Source organism: Rhipicephalus sanguineus, chromosome 9 (genome assembly GCF_013339695.2).
Source record: "Rhipicephalus sanguineus isolate Rsan-2018 chromosome 9, BIME_Rsan_1.4, whole genome shotgun sequence".
Classification (NCBI taxonomy): Eukaryota; Metazoa; Arthropoda; class Arachnida; order Ixodida; family Ixodidae; genus Rhipicephalus; species Rhipicephalus sanguineus.
The window spans coordinates 111,000,502-111,007,420 of NC_051184.2; positions in this window are offsets into that span (position 1 = coordinate 111,000,502).

A 6,919-nucleotide genomic window follows, 5' to 3' on the forward strand; every position below is an offset into this window, starting at 1 on the left:
ACTTTTTTTCGTCAGATATGATTTTTTTCCGCCCGTGTCCCCTTCAGTTACAGCCGACCGCCACTGCCACCGGCGAGAGATGGCGCTACATGCACATGCTCCCAAATACCTGTCATGACTGAAAACAACGTGTTTTAGAAACATGCGCATACGACAAGAGCATGAACTTAAGCTATGCTTGCTTGTTCGAACCTTTCACTCACGACGACTTTTTTCCCGTTGAGCATGCCATTATAGCCTGCGTGCGTGTTTTAACATGATGCGGGCTCTCGAAAAGGGGTGTGTTATTTCGTTTAGAGAAGCGCTTGAATATATTAAGCATGTCCACAAAATTTATAGACAATTGCTTTTGTCCTTGCTTTTGCTGATATCGAAACAAGAGGCAGGGATATTGTCGCTGACGTACACTTGTCCACATGCAATGTACTAGTGCAGCCTGAAATATACTCTTGAAGGACACATACACGTTATCCGGGCTTTTGCTGCACGGGGAATGGATCGAATGTTGGTCTACCATTCAACACGGCTCGTTGACAGTTCATCTCCTCGCAATATGTTTAGTCGCAACAGCAAATAGCGCTTGTTGCAGCTTTTGGAGCGTCTGATCTGCGCCCCGCACTGCTATTCTTTATTTTTCTTTTTGGACACGCCATGAGACTAAATGCCCTTGCGAGAGTTTCATTTTCAAATAAAATTCTCATGAATTCTAATCGGTGAAACGGTATATGTGTCCACTTGTATGAGTCCGGAGGGCGACCGGGTTAGTTATTCGCCTCTCAAATATTAGTGATGCTTTCATGACATTTCTAAAGCATTTAAATACAAATGACATTCACGTGTAACGGGGCGTGTTTAAATTTGTGTTTTGGTCTTTCAAAGGGAAAACGGATAGTCAGCCATTTTTGACTCGCAGATATTTTATTTCGCGAGAAAGTAGGTAACGGATACTCTTCATTTCCTACATGTAAGATAAATACTTGAGTATGTTAGCCGCCTTGCAGAAACAATAGAAAATATTCAAAATCAACCAATCCGATTCGTCAGCAATACATCGAATGCCTTTGCTAGTATCTTGGAAAAAAAGCCTACATTAGGCAGGGAAACACTGCGCTGTAGAACACGAAACAGGAATTAAATCTTTCAGATAGCATATATTATAATAAAACATGGATTAATAAAGCGGAGGACCTAACGACACTATCATATCGTTTTAAAATATGTCAACTCACGCATAACGAACAAGAATACTCCTTCAGAACCACTAGAGAATTAGAATATGGAATCAGCTTCCTGAAAAAATAGTAGGCTTAACTAAGCACAGTGATTTTTTTTTATTGTTGTGACTGTGACATGTGTATTACACCTTTTATATCTTTTTTTTATTTCAAAATTGTCCTAGAAGTTTAGTGGTAGGCTGTTATTCTTATATTATCCATAATTGTTACCGTGTTCTCTCACAGAAATGTCATTTAACTATGTCGACATTTTTTGTGCACACCTAGGCAGTTATGCAACTTCGGTGTTGCATGAAGTTCGCGAGTAAATAAATAAATAAAGATGCACAACTTCAGAATACCAGGGTGTGCGTAAGGGACCTGAGGGTACTGCACTCTTATATCAGAATTTCCCCGTTGCACAAGCGCTGGCACCTTGCGGATATACCTGCCACGGTCTTCAATTGGCGGCTCGCTTGAAGGGCATTTCAAAAAATTTGAGCAGCCATTCCAAACTCTCAATGTGAATTACCAGCAAAGCTTTTAGCACACGGCACATGTTCCACGGCGGAGGCCAGTTCTGTATCAAAGGCTGGGCTGTGAACCTGCCCATCAATGTTCAAACATTTGTGCAGAGTATAGCGCGACACATCGACGATAATATCGCCATCGAGGTTAGGATTGAGCTTGACGGCAGCGGTGAATGCGGGAAATGCACCTTACAAAGTACACGCATAGGCCCATTAGACCAAGCTTTCGCCCGCCTGTACTGACACCGATTTTGGAAGCTGACTTTACTCCGCCATACATATCTCTTGTAAACAGAGACGGCTCTCAGCAAGTGTGAAGCCCAAGAAATGCGCGTAAGATATTTTATTTTCGCAATAAAGTCAATTTTCGTATGGCGTTCCTCATGACACCGAAACGAGCGTGACGTCACACTACAGTATCAATTGTGGTGAGTTCGCGCGCCAGCATGGCTCATTGATGCCGTCAGATACCCAAACATACAAAATGACGGCTTGTGCGTCACCGACGAGGCCACGGAGGGACGCGGCCATGGAAAGGTCGCGATATATTGCGCTAGCACGTCACGAGAAGCTTATACCATGCAGCGACCTCAGGGTACTGTATGAACCGAAAGTACCTTTTAAAAAGATATGAAATGATATGGTTGAGCCTGTATGAACCGAAACTACCCTTTAAAAAAATGTGAAATAATATGGTTGAGCCAGAGCTTTATTCCACGAAAAGCAAGATGGCGCCGACGAAGAAGACGCCCGAGCGAATGACTGATGATGATTTTTTACAAATGATGAAGATGAAGTCCAATAAATTCCTACATGAACGCTTTCAGCCCTGGATTTTTTATTTTGGTCGGATAATTTTTTGTACGTGTTTTCCTAATGGTTATGACCTCAGAAGACTACAAACAAAAAATTGAGCCAATGGTGCAAGTAATGATGGATTTACAGACATGACATCAAATTAGATCATCAGGGCTCAGTAGCTGTTAAATGAGAAAAATGGCTTCTTTTTTCCTGCTACTAACAAGAGTATACAAAACGTAAACGACGTCTTATTTTTCATTGTGATACTCATTGAAACAGCTTCGGTACGTCGGCCCGGAAATGGCGCTTACCCACCTCAGTGTACCCGCCTCGGCGTCACCCATGACTTCGGTCAAGCTTCTTCTTTGCGGGTCCCAGCTCCGCAAGCATGTCACAATTTTGGTGTCAATCGCAGTGGGGATCATTGAAGAAGTATTTCCCCTACAATGGACAGTTTTGGTTTTATTTCCGAGGCGTTAGGGAAATGTTGTGTGATGGTGTCAACTGACACCGCCAGGGCCGAAAGGGCTAAATTCGCCGTTGACTAAAGCGGTCAGCCTGGCCGCGATGAAAGGGCTTGAGACGCGAAACATGCACGACCTCTCTTCCGCGGTAGCGTTGATCAGGGGAGGTATGAACAGGTATTACATGGTAGTTCACCGGCCAGGTGTGGGCTATAACTTTCTGGGGCCAATAAAGCGAGACTCAAGCTTTTCGCACATGCAAGGTGTTCGTGCAGGCCTACATAGGAGTGCGTCGTCGCTAGGGTGATGGAAGACGACGCGGTGAGTGGCATCGTAACGGTGTTTGCGATCTTCTGAGATAGCTTCGGTGTTTATACGGGCACGACGACGGCATTGGGCGACACGTGACAGAAACTGGTCGCAAATGAAGGACTCAGAGGTGAAGAGGCCAGAGAAGAACGAAACGTCGAGTGATGAGGTTGGTTGGCGTCCGTATACTAAGAAAAACGGTGAGTAACGCGTGGTCCGTTGAACAGTTGTATTATACGCGAATGTCACGAATGGGAGGTTCGCATCCCAGTTACGATGGTCAGGTTGGATATACATGGACACCATGTTCCACAGCGGGCGATAAAATGTCTGCGTTAAACCATTGCTTTGTAGGCGGTAGCTAGACGTTGTCTTGTGTATTGTGTTTGACGCTTGGAGAGCTTCACTGAGTGTGCCTGAAAGAAATGTCTTGCCACAGACGCTCAAAAGAACGCGAGGGGCACCGGGACGTAGGTAGATAGCTTTCAAGAAGATTGCTACTTCGGAAGCAGTTCCTGGAGTGATCGAGGCTGTCTCAGCGTACTGGGTCAAGTGATCAACAGCGGTGACGATACATCTCTTGCCGTCCGGGGTAGTTGGGAGGGGCCCGAAGAGGTCAATTCAAACGACAGAGAACGGCTCTGCTGGGCAAGGAACTGGTTGCAGGGTCCCGACTGGGGCAGCAGTAGGCCGAGTGCGGTGTTGACAAAGTGCGCACGAGGCAATATATTTACATACGCTTGTGGAAGGACCTGGCCAGCGCAGTCAACTGCGGATGCGTTCGTGAGTTCTGTGGTAACCAAAGCGGCCTGACGTTGAGTCGTCGTGTAAAGCCCGCAGAACTTCAGCGCGAAGAGCGCGTGGTACGGCGGAAACCCATCGATGGCCTTTCGCGTGAAGAATACGCCGATTGAGTACATCGTCTTCGAACTTGAATAGATTGAGCTGTTTCTTTAGCATGGCATTGGGGGAAGACGAAGCACCGCTTGGGCGACCGATGATGAACGAATTTTTGACGGCGCACTCACGCTTACCTTAATGTTGTATAATTCCTCGAGCGCCTGCAGTCTTTTATTTGACGAAAGAAAACCGCTTAAAATTTTGATTCTGTTACCGCAATAATTCCGCTTCACTTTTTAACACAAATAATGTAGTGGGAAGAACAATTTTTAATCGAATACCATCAATAGTTTTAAATCTATATGAAGGCCCTCGTAACATGTTTATTACTTTGTTCTTGTTAGCTATTGCCCCGGGGTGCCTGCATATGTAGATGTCGATGTAGACCCACTAGCGCCTTGCTTGCTTGTTCCCGTTTGTTGGCTCTTACCCACTACGGGGGATCGGCCATGAGACCGGCGGTTAAGTTAATAATTTTTTTACATATATAAAGAATGAGCAATAAATGAATTGCCGAATGAATAAACAAAATTTTAAGAATGACTAGTCGATATAGAATAAAGAGCAGAATAATACCACTATATGAGAAACAATGAACGAATGAATGAAAGGAAGTCTGGAGTACCAAATTTTGTTAATGAATAAGTTAACAGGGAATTCTTCGTGTCTCACCGAGAAATTCGCATAGGGCTGAGCAGACGTTCCTGTAGCTGAAGCCAAGAGAAGACGCCCCAAGGGAAAGAATATTTTGAGAATTTAGACTAATTCTTAAGTTTCTGAATAGCATTTCGAAATGCTTTTTTCTATGCCTAATTAATCGACGGCAGGTAAGCAAGAAATGATCAATGTTTTCAGATTCCTGACAAAAATAGCACATAGGAGATGGCACCAGACCAGACTGGTATAAATAAAAATTAACTGGGGGTATCCGGCATCGCTATTTCGTAATTATTCCAGCCGAATGAACGATGACCATATTCGGGAACTGCTAATTTCATACTTTTGGCATCTTGAATTAAAGAATACTTCCGAAATCTCGAATCAGTAATAAAAGCTGTGTCAGGTACAATGGACAAAATAGGACCACCCAGAGACCACCGCGCGAGAGTGTCTGCCATCTTGTTTATTAGTATACCACAATGACCTGGGACCCATACCAACCGCACGGTAGTCAAATTTCTTGGGATTAAGGAAGCGAATGCATTCAGAAAGGGAGACACAGAAGCAGTAGAAGATAAAGATGTAGATACTGTCAGCGAATCAGTAACTATAACAACTGATGACTCATTTACCGGTAGTTTTCGAAGGGCTAATAGAATTGCGACGAGCTCAGCTTCGAATATGGGAGTATAATCTGGGAGGCGAAAGGAGTACGACCATGATAAAGCCTCTGAAAATATGCCCACTCCCTGTTTCTCTTCGCACATGGATGCATCAGTGGCAATTATGTTATCTATACCCAATCGAAGTAAATGATCCTCTAACAATCCTATTAAATATCTAGAAGGTAAAAGTTTGGCATTAGATGGGAAGATATCATCATATTCAATTTTGCTATGGCCGATGATTTATCGTTTGCTACGATGTCGCGTATGCTAACATTTAATGATGCTAGTTGATCCTGTCCGAACAAAACTTGTGGTTTATATATTCGGGACCAAGGCTCATTAAAAAACGTTGACGATTCAGATACGAATACGAACTACACTCGACTTTGTGAGGACGCAAAAATTTTTAAATATGTTTTGACGGTGAGAATGCGGAATCTGCAAACTAGAGTGGGGATTCGGGCTTCTAGGTATATAATACTATTTGCTGTAAATTTTGGTACCCCTAGACAACTTCGAAGTGCCTCTCGCTCTATGAGAACCAGGGGATGAAACTTGTATGCAGGCCCCCCTGAGTATAATATGCAACCAAACTCTAAAATTGGTCGAACATACATCTGATAAACCATAAGTAGCTTGTCTCTGCGTAGCCCAGAAGGGTGGTGACCAAGCTTACGTAACATCCCAACAGCGCGTGTTGCCTTACATTTGATGTGCTCAATGTGTTTGCGCCAGCTGAGTTTTTCATCATAAAAAACTCCTAAATATTTGACACAGTCATTTTGGGGAAAAACTTCTTGACGATACTGAAGGGAAATGTTAACTGGAGGATTCAATGGAAAAACAATCAAAGAACGTTTGCTAACGTTTAGAGTCATTCGAATATGTTCAAATCAGAATTGTAAACTTCCCAAGTATGATTGTAATACTGCATACAGTGAACGAATATTACCTGCTGGAGCGAATAATGCAATGTCGTCTGCATATCATCATCATCATCAGCCTGTCTACGCCCACTGCAGGGCAAAGGCCTCTCCCATGTTCCGCCAATCAACCCGGTCCTGTGCTTTCTGCTGCCACGTAATACCTGCAAACTTCTTAATCTCATCTACCCACCTAATTTTCTGTCTCCCCCTCACGCGTTTGCCATCTCTTGGAATCCAGTCAGTTACCCTTAATGACCACCGGTTACCTGCCGACGTGCTACGTGCCCTGCCCATATCCATTTCTTCTTCTTGATTTCAACTATGATGTTCTTAACCCCCATTTGTTCCCTGACCCACTCTGCTCTCTTCCTGTCTCTTAAGGTTACACCTATCATTTTCCTTTCCATCGCTCGCTGCGCTCGTCCTCAATTTAAGTTGAAACCTCTT